The 12,648-nt window shown below is 42.2% G+C and overlaps 1 protein-coding gene across 2 annotated transcripts in view; it reads right to left on the reverse strand.

Annotated features, from left to right (window-relative positions):
- Nucleotides 1–12,648, reverse strand: part of Pcca (propionyl-CoA carboxylase subunit alpha) — a 281,942-nt gene that overhangs the window by 85,416 nt on the left and 183,878 nt on the right. The gene's annotated exons all lie outside the window — the stretch shown is intronic.

Raw genomic sequence — 12,648 nt, forward strand, 5'->3', positions numbered from 1 at the left:
GCCTGGTTGCCTGTTACTGTTTACTAATCGATGTAGCTCGTGGGAATAACTCCAAAGGCAGCTCATCCTCCTCTTGCTTGCTGCATTCTTGGCTCTTTCTTTCCTACTGCAACCGACTCCTCCTTTCCACCTTTCAGAGTTCTGTGATCAGTCACGAAGTCACCTACTCATACTTTTCCTGATGAGCAACCTCGACAACTCAAAAGTCTTCCCAAAGTCCTATTGCCAACCCGCTGCAGGTTTGTTTGCCTCCAATGACCATTTGAAACTGGGCTATCTTGTGTCTTGTGAATTTTGTTAGTTCAAAATACATCTTGGCTTCTAGTCACAATTCCTTCACCTGACCCTCTGCGCCTTCAGTCCACCAAGTCATCATCTCGAGTCTCCTTCCTGTATCTCTCACATTCAAGTAAATGTGCACAGACACCCAACTGCATTCCTGCTAAACTTGGACTAGCTAATAATATCCATGCTACATATTAGCAGCCTTTGACATTTTGTCGTACGTCCCCAAAGCACACCACGGGTGAGGTCTAAGTTATATAGCACTTTGCATCTCTATGTATTCACGTAATGGTGCCTTATTACCATCGTCTCCTTAAACTCAAACCCCCCGAAGTCCAAAAGGGAGGTCAGACCGTTTCTCTTTCATGTACCTCATGAGCAGCTTAACACGAGGCAATGATCTTGGAGCCTGGTAGATTTCTGGTAACTATCTACTATGTTAAAATAAGAAATGATCTAATTACACAGAAAAAACCTAACTTAAAAATTGAGTGTGTGCTGGACAAAACAGCCCTACAGACTACAGCTAGGATATCTGAATCTTCTTCGAATCCCCCAAGACAGCGCCCCTTACCAGCAGGAAGTAGTTTGGAAAGAACGACGCCCAAATTCCCAAATATTGTGTATAAATGTTTGTTTTCATTTAATTGGACTTTGTTATATAAAATTAAATAAAAAATACTCTATATGCATAAAAAAAAATTGAGTGTGTGCATGTCATGGAGCACATGTGGAGGTCAGAGGACAACTTTGTGGAGTCGTCTCCTTCCAGCTTGACATGGGTTCTGGGGACCGAACTCAGGCAGCGAGGCTTATGAGATGTACACCTCTGTCTACTGAGCCTTCTCACTGCTGCAGAGAAGTACAACTTCCATCTCTACTAATACAGGCACATTAAAAAAGCTATAAAAGCCATGGCATCGAAGAGACAAGTACAACGCTTCCCCTTCATGTTCTCCAGCACCTGTTTTTCAGGCCTTAGATTACTAACCACTAACAACATGGGTCTTTTTTGAAGTCTCCTAATACATCTGCTGTAAGATTAATACAGACATCCCGTTGCTGTTAGATTGATAAAGACATCCCCTAGTTAAAAGTATTTTTAGTTGTAACGTCCTACAAGATGTGAATAATACTTTTATTTAAAAATCCATAAATGCTTACAATAGCAGTTATTTCAACTGCACAAAGGACTCAATTAAGCTCTTTTACAACTTAAAACCTACAACGGAGATCTATACCTCATTGCCCACCCAACGTGTATACAGCACAGCAGACTTAACACAGCTCATTTAAAGAGAGGCAGGCAATAAGAAAGACGTTTAAAACAAATTTAAAATGCTACTTAAAATTCTATCCCATTTCTGGGGTTTCACTTTTATGTCCAAAGAACTAAAATTATCTATTCACATCCTTATATAAATCCTTTAATCTCGATGACTGTGAACAGAGTAAAACTACTCTATTATGTGCAAAACTATGCTAGCAAACCCCCAAAAGAAGATGTCTGGCATGTTTCCATGAGCCTTGAAAGAGAGTGTGGCTAATATAGATTAGTTTTGGTAGCGGTTACCAGGAATAATACACTGGCTGTGGCCAAACTGAAAGCTGGCAAGCAAGGAAAGGAATGAGTGGGAAATAATTAGGAATGGTACAAGGAATTAATGAGCAAATTAAATTCATTCTTAAAAAAAATCTCCAGCTACAACTGGAGGGGGTGGTGAAATCTTTCTTATATTTTAATTCCTTAGAAAGTTATAAAAGTAAAATCTAAAATATTTCAAGCAATACCGCTCTGAAGCCAGGAATATACCAAGTCAATCCTCATTATAAGCAAAAATCATGGAAAAGGGAGGAACAGCCCCAGACTGTCTTGATTTTCCCATCTCTCATTAGGCAAAGATCAATATTCGGAGCACATTCTAACTAACTTCACTATGACTTTATTGCAGTAAGTCTCAGGAAGTTGCATCAGTAGCAGAGTGCAAAATGAGTAGGAATGGTTCGTCTACATAACATCAGGTGACAAAATGATGACAGTTTTGCTGGTGTCGTAACTGAAAAGGGTGCATTCCAACACTTTCCTTCTGAGCTGAGGCTGCTAGCAAGCATCTCTCCTGGGCCACCTCTGCAAGCAGGAGACTTTGGCAGAAGAAAACGAGAATCAAGCATGTTTTAACACAAGGAGGACTCCCAAAGCAGAGGTAATTGCTTGAGCAGGCATAAGCTGAACTTCTCATAGCTCACCTAAGGCAGGTGCGTGCTTTCTGGGAGACATTTCAACTGATGGAAACTACACTTGCACTGACTTTAAGAGCAAAGGATGCCACTTACATAAGTGGACACGTCGGTGTAAAGTATGGTCTAACATATAGACAGGAGAGGTGCAAGGAGCTCCGTGGTGAGATTTTCAACTTTCTTGTGCATGTGAACACCAAACAGTCTTTGTTAAGCCACATTGTTCTCGTTGTAGATGGGCAACTTCTGATAAAGGAACCAGAGCAGGCATATCCTGGGAAAGACCCAGCAAGTATAGGTACCTTCCAGCATGAGGGGTTAGAGCACTGTGCAAATTGGATAAGCAGCTGCCTTGTGTTCTAGAGAACTGCACGCGCACACACACACACAGACAGACACACACACACACGCACGCATGCACGCACACACACCTTAGCACCCCCAATAAGCCCCCCCATCCAAAGCCAGTCCTGTGACGTTTTTATCTTTATGGATTTTCCCACATGCTGTAAGACTGTTAAGAAGTAAGCCACACACTTTTCATCCATAAATTCAACACACATTAAGTTTAGCCTATACTCAGACATCAAACTCTGGCATTACATTAATCAAATAAGTTAATCTTGTCATCAGCAATAACAACAATTTTCATCTTATTTCTTATGGTCTTCTCTGAGTACTAGGAGCAGAACTGGGAGGTGGTAAGTAGGGCATGGAACAGATAGCTATGAAAGGTTACCTGAAAAATAAGTACTGACCACAAACCCTATATATAATGCTTTCTCCAATTTCTATTCATTGGAGGGTGAGGTCATAATAAAGTATCCCTATTAGTCTGGGTCTCAGAAGTATTTCAAGATGCACAGAAAAATGCTTATTATTATTCAAGTTTGCTAAACCCATTCAACCATTCAGCCCTTTGCTTTCTGATAAGACTGCCAACAACTATGCCAATTAGTGTCAATTGGAATGTTAGATTCTGTGACATCTGCACCTGCCTACTCGCTAGTTTAGCCTGCAGAAAGGAGTGACTGATGGCTATAAGTTCCAGCAGTGTGCCACCCCACGGACTCTGAGACAGCATTTGCAAGACTACACATTCCTCAAATGGATTGTTTTTTAAAGTGTTTTCTTTTTGTCCAAATTAAGTTTATATTTCTTTTTTTCAAGAGAGAAACAAATTTAGCATTTATCAGTAAACTATGTTTTGTTTTAATCTGGAGTTTTATAACTAACAAAAGTTTAATGCACAAACTTACTGAATCATACATATATTTACTTCAAATACATATTTATGAATTGAAGGAAACAATTTCGAAATTATCAAATGTTAAACTTATGATTTCATTTAAACATGACTAAACAAATACCTAATATTTTGAGTCCTTTTTCTCATTTTAGCACAATATTTCTTATTATTTCCTTAATGATTTATAAATCTCAAGCCCAGAAATACTTAATGTGGGGGGAAAAACATGAACATCAGGATTTTATGTATCTCACATTCAAGCATTGACTTCATCTATATGATTAAAGAAGTGCTTACAGCTTAAACTTACGAAATACTTTCAAAATAATCAAACAATTCATTTATCAGAATGCTTCACTTTGGCTTACTATAATTAATAGTGACGGTATTTGTTTAAATCCCACAGTTAAAGCACACTGCACATAGTTGATGAATACTCCTAGAGCCAATGGAGCTCTTAGTGTTAAAGTGCAGCCCTGACAGGAAGTACAAGCTGCAGTCACAGAAGGAAAGCATGGGGGATGGACACAATGTAGTAAGTTACAGGAAGTACAAGCTGCAGTCCATAGAGAAGGAAAGCATGGGAGATGGACACAATGTAGCGTGTTCTATCTGGTGCCATTACTTAAATTGCTACTTTTCCTCAACAATCTATTTTGCAGCTCCAGCAAGTAGAATAAATGGTAATTTTACCTGCCAGATTTGGCACAAACGAGGACAAGCAACTTCATTAGCAGAACAATGCTTTCAATATGATTTTTTTCCTTGTTCCTACCCAGTGCCAAATAGTAGAACAATTCAAATCAAGAAAGCTAAGCAAAATTACCTCCTCTTGTTGAAGTTTTATATGCTTTGAATAAGCAAATGATCTACAGAATGCTAGCAAGAATATCCTCCTTGTAAGTTAGTATTTTTTTCTTTTTCTTTTTTTCTTTTTGTATTGCAGCTTAATTACAAGTTGGAGTGCTTTGCTCATCCAAGAATGAAACACCTCCTCAGTGAGGTAAAATTTTCAATGTGTTGGGGGCAGGAAGTAGTTTGCCTATAGAACATTTAAAACACATGTGGTATGTAAAACTAAAAGACAAGACTTGGATGCAACTTTAGATTAAAACGTCAGTTAATGCACCCAAGACAGTGGTGTGAAGTAAGACTGAACAGGTCTGTTTTGTCTGTGATAAACTAATACAAGTAACATCCACTACCCTCCTCACCAGCTACAACCAGCTCTCACATTTGGTGTTTTTAGTAGCAGCCTATAAACAAAGTCACGAATTCTTTCAAGCTCCTCTTGGATCTGTCCAGTGGCACAGAAGAGGGAGTCTTCTGTGACTCCCTCTAAACTTGAGTAGGGGTATTTATAGCAGGTGTAAGTCACTGCCACTAGATCGAGAGAAAACAGAAGTACTTTTTTGTTCCACTGAGTCAATTTGATAGTTACTCAGTGAGTCTACCCACAGTTACTTACGACCCAGGTTGTACTCTGTTTATACTCTCTGTCTTGCTCCTTAAACATACTCCATGTAAGAGTCACACATCACATATATAAACACAACCAATAGTCTTTACTTAAAACCCTGCATGATCAAATGGGGCAACAGCAATATAAACCCATTCCCATGTGCTGCTAAGACAAATAAGACCCCAAGAGCATACACATCCACTCAGAGACAGGCCTTGCACACAGAACTTCAAAATTTGCAGCATCTACATTTTTACTTAGGTTTAAACACCATGATTTATTCTATAACATCCTCCATTGAAAGAAAAACATTCACTGAGTCAAAACAGAAATTTCAATTCTGGTAATATCTGGATTATAAATGCCATTTGGTTTTGTTTCCAACCTTTTAATTTTGTTGCTTTTTCAGAGAAATGGATCTAAACCAGACAAAAGGAACATTAACCAGGCATCAGATATACATCCTGCTCACTGAGTCCTCAGAGCATCCTACAACAGAGGTTTTCATAACTCAGGTGTTTACAAAAGAGTCTGAGGCCTTGAGGTGCAAGAGAAAGGAGCCAGTTTGATCTGGTTACCTCAGGCAGAGACGTTTGTTGGTAGGAGAGGGGGGAAAAACATACTAGCAGGGATGGATTTTCAAATGAAAAAGAAAAAAAAAATAGGGCACTGATAGTGGCTGAGGGACATCCATGAGGTAAGGTACATAAACAAATGCCTGGGAATGTGGCCAAGAGAATAGGGACAAAACTGTCCAAGAGCAGGATTGAGTCTGGTGTCATGACAACATAGGCTCACTGTACAGTGGGTGAAAAGGGAACCACAGGCTTTAATGGAAAGGACCCAAGGCACATAGAGGGAAGAAAGCCATTGTCTGTGATGGCGTCACCAATCTCACTAGGTAAACTTCTCCAAAAGCAATCACATAGACATGAAGATTTTCTAGAAGTACCTCTGAGCGGCAATCAGCCTACAGGCCACAACCCCGGAGAACCTAGGTAACAAAGAGGACCCTAAGAGGGACATACATGGGTTCACCTAGGAGAAGGAAAAAAACAAGATCTCCTGAGTAAATTGGGACCATGGGGTGGGGGGTTGTGGGGTGCAGGGGAGGGTGGAAGGGAGGAGGAAAGAAGAGTAGGAAAAACGCATGGCTCAGTTAAAAAATTACATAATATTTTTAAAAAGTACCTTTTAGCTATTGTGTTGCGACCTCAACGAGGGTTTCAAATGTGAGATGCATTGCAGAGCATTAGAATCTCAGAAGTAATGGGTACTGGCAAGCCTTGCCAGGTGTTTCTGTGTTCATTTTTTTCTGCTTGTACAAATTATTCACAAGCTGCTCACAAATGGGAAGAGATCTGCTTGCAAAGTATAGGTGTCAATGAAGTATGTGAAAAATAAAGTAGTATGTGTAATTTACACATCTAAGGTGGGGCGGGAATACTGTTAGGCAGCTAACACCACACACTCACCACTCTCCTCGAGTCTCCATATACATTACCTCACTCAAGTTTCTCAAAAACCTAGAAGATAATAGCCCTATTTTGTAGAGGAGAAAAACCAGAGCATTGAGAAAACACCCAGCCCCTGCTGCATTCCACAGCCTGCCCGTCCAGAGTCAGGCTTCAAATCCAAGCTCATCTCCATGTCTCATGGCCCTTTTCCTTTTCCTGTCTACCAACACTTCACAAGACATTGCTGTGGCAGTGGCTCAGGGGACTTAAGTGGCCTCCTCTTCTGAACAGTTACATAATTGGTCAGGGACAGAGGAAGTTTCACTGTCTTCAAAGACTGTTGTTTTCAAAACAACATCAGCTTGTTTCCCTGACAAGCCGTTTACCTGGCTCCAAGTTCAATTTCATTAGTAAATGCTGCTGGTAGCTACGTTAATTTTTCTAACTTGGAAAAAAAATGGAGGAAGAAATAGGATGGCTTATGATCTTATATAGTGACTTGTCGAATATTTCTTGTTTATAAAACTGCCCTGTTTGTGTAATAGGAAACGTGACCGTTGTGATGTACTACATATTAACTTCAATAGCTAGAAATACAGTCTCCTAACAAGCGATCTTGAAAATTGACATAAACGACAATTCACTAGTGTTCTGACCCTTGATATTTTGTATTTCTACAAAGATTTTTCGAGCATTGCCAACAAATAAAGAAAATTGCAAAACATGTACTACTGTGGTAAAGGCAAAACCATTAAAAGGGCACCCTGAACAAACCATAGCTGTGACTTTTCAAAGTGAGTACATTTACATAAATACAATAAAATATTTCTGTGTCACATCTATCATTCTCCTAACACTGGGAGTTCCACCCAACAGGCACAATTCACAACACAAGTGATCCAAGAATAAAGAGCTCAGTGCCCAACTGCGGCCTGGCCCCATCCACCATGTTCCTAGATGATGTCATTGCTCAAAATACAGGTTTAACTTGTTAAGCTTGTTAAGCTTTTCTTGGCCATTTTAACTATCTGGCAGGGGTCTCTCTGATATTTGAGTTGAAGACACTGCCACAGTTATGCACCATGGAAGCTGGTGAAGAGACTGGGCAGGGGCAGTTGTGGCAGAGACCCAAGGCAGCCCGAGACTCCAGATTCTTGGATGGAGTACTGAAAAGTCTTGGATGGAAAATTAAGCTTCAGCAGCCTAAGTTGACTCCATCTTCCCTTAAAGGCAATGTGAGAGTAGCTTTTGGGCTTCTTCTAAACCTCGGAGTGTTAGCAGCAAGAAGATCTGAGATGCAAACCCAGGATCCTCGTGAAGAGCCTCCAGAGCCCCTGAGTTTTCCCATCTGAGCACAATAAGTGCACGAATGCAATTTTGGAAAGCATCACAACCACCAACCAGGGATGCAATTAGGATGTGGGCAGAGGAAACAAAAGATGCTGTGATGATGTGGCACACTGGACCCCAGACACTGACGAGAGAAGAAAAGGAAACATCATTGGGGTGGGGTGGGGGGGACTGTGCAAGGTGCTAGCCATTCTATTGAAATGTCACAGTTTGCAGCCAATTTAAAGAAGAAGAAGAAAAAGAAAAAAAAGCTAGTCCAGCACATTTTAAAGTCTGTGAAGAGCATCGTCTTTCTAAAACATGCTCACTGGAGAGCACACCACAGCCCTGTACCGTTGGCAGACAAGTCAGGGTTTAAGTGACAACTCTGGCTTGGCTCTGGCTTTGTTTTGTGATTAACATTGACCACGTTCTCGGGTTCTTGGTGTAACCTCACATAGACATCGATAGAGGATCAAAAGGCTGTATCTATGGGTTAACGCCATCTTCCCAGTTCACTCACAAGCAAGACCTAGCGAGGCTCAGCTGCAGTGGGGGGGTTGGGGGGGTCTGAGAAGCGAGGTCTGTCCCACAGACCGCGGATGGTCACTCACTCTAAGCAGACCAGTACAAAGGGAGCCTTGGTGTGGCCAGCTATGTTTGCTTAATAATAACAGTTGTGTAAACAATGAGGTCCTCTCAGTTAAAGGGAACCAACATCAAAAAGCAGTAAAACACAGAACCCAAGACCCCTCTCTTTCTTTGAAGAAACCCACCCGTTTGAAGCGAGGTGTTTCTAGTTATGGGTGAATGGAATGAGAACTCAGCTGCAGCAAGCGGACATCCAGTCCCAGGAAGGACTAATTAAATCCATGTGAGCGGAGGCATCTCGAGCCGCCTCGCACCATTTCAAAGGGAAGCCCGTGTCCGCCTTTTCCGAAGACATCAAAACATTCGGTGCAGCTGCGGCACACTGAGGCTCCACGACAGTGCTGTTTTTATGGGATGCCAAGAGCTGAGAGAGTCATGCCAAGGTTCAAAACTATCTCACCACTGAATCAACAAGGGCGGGACATTCCCACTCGTCGCCACCGGGATCCCTTTCTAGCCTCTGGCCCTACTTAGCAAAGCTTGGAGGGAGAGGGCAAGCCAGCATTTAAAGTGTCCCACACATTTGGTGATACCAGGGATTTGATGTGAAGGCTCTAGTAGTTGGTGAGAGCCAGCAGAAGGAGCTAAGAACTTCAAAATCTTGCTTCAACAGGAGTATTCTACTTAACGGCCTCTTCTGAGGCTATGAAATAGGAGAAAGGGGTGGTCAGAGCTTGGAATATTGTCCCAAAGGAGTAGATAGAGTCCTCTGAATATCTAGCCTCCAAGGCTCCTAACCTCATCGTTGACCACTGCAGGCACATTCTGACACATGGGGGCAATCATGCTTTTCCTTAAAGACCAATGATAGATGTGACAGTAGATGGATAAGGTCTCAACGTAGAAGAAAAATTCAAGTCATCTCCCCCCCCCATAACTTGAGAGAGAAAACCACTGTCATCCACACAGCATCCGAAATTCAGTTGTTAGGCTCAGAAGCAGAACACTTGCCCTGCCCGGTATGTGCCAGAAGCTAAATTCAAACCCCAAAACAACAGGAAATGAGTGGGTAGATGGACGGACAAATGGACAGGTAGACAGATGAGTGGCAAGGCCTCACCAGCAGGAAAGCCTGGCTTCTGGGGTCTCTTTACTCATCATGAGCACATCACTGGGCCACCTTCCCACCCCTTGCTTGCCCCCTTCTGCCAAGTGAGGAGCTGACTTAGGGAAGCTAGATTCTACAATCAGCTCTACAGGATATCCTGTGGTGCTTTCCTCCAAACTCGATTTCAGGAAGACACAGATTAGTTTGAAAATCAGCTTGGTTATTACTCTCACAACTGAAAAGTCCTTTGCCACTTCCTCTGACTCCCCAAATTTGGGCACCCCATGACAGGTGAATAAATTAATGCCAACTCAAGTACAGCTTTGCAGTAGCGGATGACTTCCCCGGGCACAAGCGTGTACAGAGGAAAAGGCGAAGTGTGGTAAACAGTAAAACAGATGGCATTCTCCACTGACGTCATTACTTTAGAGCACTGCCTGGAATATGCACCCAGTACTTCACGGTTCGTAACAGAAATTACACTATTATCCAAATAGGAGAAACCCCAGAACTTTACAAGTACCACTTCCAACAAAGGTGCGCATTCGAATTGCCACGAGTGCCCGTTGCAGCCTGGCATATGAAAACAGGGTAAAAGGGCTGACTAAGGGTGTAGTCTGGGGTAGTAGAGTGCCTCTTAGCATGCACAAGGCCCGAGCTCCATCTCCAGCTGGGCAAAGCAGGAAAACTTAAAACAAAGAAGTATGTAAATTAAACTGATTACAGTGTGCTCCTAAATTTAAAACTATAGAGCTTGAAGCACTCTACCAACATTAAGGATTGTAGTTTTAAAATGTCCTGAATATCAATGCTCTTAAACAGTTTGTCACTAAGTTAACAAACTAGGCAATACAGATACCTTTAAGCAGAAGCAGCTGTAACAGCTTCTAGAAGCTTGGAGAAGCTCGCTCTACAGCCAGGGGGTAAACATAAGCTACTGCAAAAAAATATGCACCTTGGCATATGGAGTACTTTAAGCTTTAGGGATTAGAGAAATGGCAGGTGCTGGAAGGACTCTCTGACCTTCCCTGAAGCAGGTCACGGGACTGTGTGAGAGATGGCTTCCCTAACCCAGAGCGGACAGAGCCATTCCTACCTCCAAAGCCCCACAAGAGGAGTGCCAGCAGCCCTTGCCTACTGTCCCAGTTAAGATCGGTCCTTGAAACGCCTCATTCTATCTATTGCATTTCCCATGCCTCTCCACTAAAACTCAGTCTGGAAAATGTTTTTGTGTCTCTGCTTCTTTGTGAGATACAAATGCTGTTAAATAAATGTGTGTGCCTTCCCTTGTTCATTTGTTTTTTTGTTGGGGGGGGCAGCTCAGAACGTTGAAGAGTAGAAGGAAAAGATACATTTTTCTCCACTACAACAAGCTGCAGGAAAGAATGTAGACAGGCAGGTGATATGTTTAGGTGTGCCAGCTGCCACATGAACACATGTCCTCCTTCTCACATGAAGTCCTTGAACCTTGGCACCATAATTCTGCCCATTAATTGTTTTTTTTTTTTTTTTTGTTTTGGTACTTTCCCAGGTACTCCTATATCCAAATATGGCATCGGTTTGCATTTGTTTTGCTAGTTATCTTTTTCTAATCACACAACCAAGACTAGTGGGCTTGAATACAATATTCTCCAAATTTGAGTCTTTAGAGATGGAAATGATGTTCTTTATGTATTTAGTGAACATGTGCCAGGTGCACACCTAAGAGTTAAAGGGACTTTGAGGAGTCAACCCCCACTCCCATCACAGGTACGAGAGATCAAACTCAGCTTGTCAGGCTTGCACACCAGGTCCTCCTAACTACCGAGCAGCCTCGCCAACCCAAAATCACGTTCTCTATGGAAGACAATGCCTTTTAATTTTCCTTTCTTTTTTTTTTTCTATTTAAAAGAAAAACAACAACAACAACATAAAGTCTCAAGGCCAGTGAGATGGCTCAACAAGTGGAGCCACTTGCTTCCAAGAAGGATGATCCCAGTTTAGCCCTGGGACTTTTAAACAGTGGGAAGGAGAGAACCAACTCCTACAAGTAGTGCTCTGGCTCCCATGACACAAGTGTGCTGACAACATAGAAATAAGAATTAAAAGGCTTTTAGATAAACACTTTTATGTCGTATTTTTATTTTTAAGGGTATGAAGAAATCTATTGCTGTGCCGAAACACCATGCCCAAAAACAACTTGGGGAGGGAAGAGTTTGTTCATCAACAAAAGACGTCAGGACACCGAAATGAAACCTGTGTGCTGTGTGAATTTCTCAGCTCCAGCTAACTAGGGTCAATGCCAGTATATGCAAAGGTGCCGTTCAATGGTGCTGGTCTCTCGTTAGCCACGCCTGACTCTTCAGCCCCAGCTGACCAGCATAACAGAATCTTAATTCAGAACAACAAACGGTCCCATAGTCTTTAAACTTCCCTCTGAAACACCAAAAGCCAGGCCTCCATCTTCTACCTGCTCTCAATAGTCTTATCATACAACTTCCCACAGAACAGCCTGAGGTCTCAACACTCAAATGGTTTTTACAGCCCAAAATTCCAAAGTCCTTCTCCCATGATCCTCCCTCAAACACGGTGAGACCAGTCATAGCACTAACCCAATATCCTGGCACAAACTTGGGTTAGTCTGGGTTTCTATTGCTGTGATGAAAGGCCAAGAGCAAACAGAAAGTTGTGTGTGTGTGTGGGGGGGGGGTGAGGCGCTGTTATTTGACTTACAGTACATCCCTGTTCATCATGGAAGGAAGTCAGGGCAGAAACTCAAACACGACAGAAAGCAGGAGGCAGGAGCTGATGCTGAGGCCATGGAGGACTGATGCTTACTGGCTCACTTGCCCTAACTTGCTCAATCTGTTTTCTTGCAGAACCAAGGGATAGCACCGCCCACAATGGGATATGGCCCTCCCCCATCAGTCACTAATTAAGAAAATGCCCT

Source organism: Phodopus roborovskii, unplaced genomic scaffold, assembly GCF_943737965.1.
Source record: "Phodopus roborovskii unplaced genomic scaffold, PHOROB, whole genome shotgun sequence".
In the NCBI taxonomy this organism is placed as follows: domain Eukaryota; kingdom Metazoa; phylum Chordata; class Mammalia; order Rodentia; family Cricetidae; genus Phodopus; species Phodopus roborovskii.